Raw genomic sequence first — 1,757 nt, 5'->3', positions numbered from 1 at the left:
AGAGAGAGAGAGAGAGAGAGAGAGAGAGAGAGAGAGAGAGAGAGAGATTGAGAGAGAGAGAGAGGAGAGAGAAATAGATAAAAAAGTAATTCAAAACCTACTAGGGAGGTTTATTTCTTTTACAGTAATTGAAGTTCTACTATACTGATAAATAAGAAAATAGGATAAAACTATTATAAGGAATTCCTATAGTTTATCCACCTGATTACAGGTAATAAGCATGATGATGATGATGATGATGATGGTGATGAAGATGTGGTGGTGGTGGTGGTGGCTAGTATTTCTATATGTATTACAGTTTGCCTTACAAACATTAACTAATTTTGTCCTTACAACAATCATGAGAGATAGGTGCTATTAGCCCCATTTTACAAGTGAAGAGACTGAAACCAAGATAGGCTCACAAAGTTAATAACTATCTGAGGCCATATTTAAACTCAGGTCTTCATCACTCCAGATCCAATGCCCTATTAAGTGAGACATTTTACTACCTTTATTGAATATGATAGTGGAAATAGTGGATATGCTGGAAATTAACCCAAAGTAAAAACTATCAAGTCCATTAATGACAAAAAAATTCTCCTAATTTCAAAATTCTAGGTTCAGGAAATTTCTATTGCAACACCTACCATAGTACATTGCAAATAACAGGCATTTAATATTCATTGAATTGAATGGCATCTTATCTTCCTTCCTTTTGCTGAAGTTCAAATCCATTGACTTCTGTTGGCAATGTAGAAAGAGAACAGCTGGTCCCTATCTTCAGCCTCTTAATCCTTTGAAGATGGCTAAGGGGTGGTAAGCTACAAAGCCTAAACTTGTTCTCGAAAGAGGGCTTGTCTCATTCTGTTGAGTTTAAATGTTCTATAAGCAAAGCTCTGGGGCCCACATTTGTCAATTATATTTGAGTTTGGGTTTTGATATAGGTCTGGCCTCTTGCTGACTATGCACTCAAACATCAGCTCAGTATGATATTTTGATCTCTAACTGGTGACATTTACTATACTTCATGGAGTTTGTGATTCAAAAGATTCTTTCCACAACCTGACAGAGTAGGTATGTGGTATTAAACTGTTTCCACCTGCTACAATGGCTTGCATTTTAAGCAGGGTTAACTGTAGAGCACCATTTGGAAATAGTTTGCAAAAATGCCTCAACCCTCCAGGGGAGGCTGCCTGGATGTGCACCTCGTGGTTACTGAGTATTTCAAGGCTTAAACTTTATCTCTAAGTCAATCAACTGGGGATCAGGCAAGAAGATTGGATAACAGCTTTGCTAATCCAAACACTTAAAAAAATGTTATGGAACTCCAAAGAGTTTTCTTTGCCATTTGATAGTAGTCACACCAGCCTGTGAGCAGAATTGTATAATATACTATTTAATATCATGTTGTACTCAGAGTAGGATCTTGTTGTCTTCCCAGGGAGCACTAAGAACTAATTTTGGCTGGAACTGATAAAGTGCTGGAAGCTGCCTGGACAACCAGACAAATCCAACCACGGTAGAAAGCTTGCTTTACACAGCTTATCCTTATCAAGATGAAAGATAGGCAAATGTCAAAGAGTTTGAAGGTTTATTTTGTTACAGAGAGACAGCCAAAACTTGAAATGCTCTGTCCAGAGACATTTTTTTCAGTTATTCAACACTATCCAAAGGTGTGTTTTGTCTTATTTTTAAATTATCTGGCATGAGAAAATTTGTGAGAATGACTTTTCCAAGGGATTTTCAGCACAATTTACTTTTGGCTAGGGCAGAAA

The sequence above is a fragment of the Petaurus breviceps genome, unplaced genomic scaffold, assembly GCF_028583685.1.
Source record: "Petaurus breviceps papuanus isolate PSGF00001 unplaced genomic scaffold, PetGlider_PUasm1.0 37, whole genome shotgun sequence".
Taxonomy (NCBI): Eukaryota; Metazoa; Chordata; class Mammalia; order Diprotodontia; family Petauridae; genus Petaurus; species Petaurus breviceps.
This window is presented reverse-complemented; position numbering follows the sequence as displayed.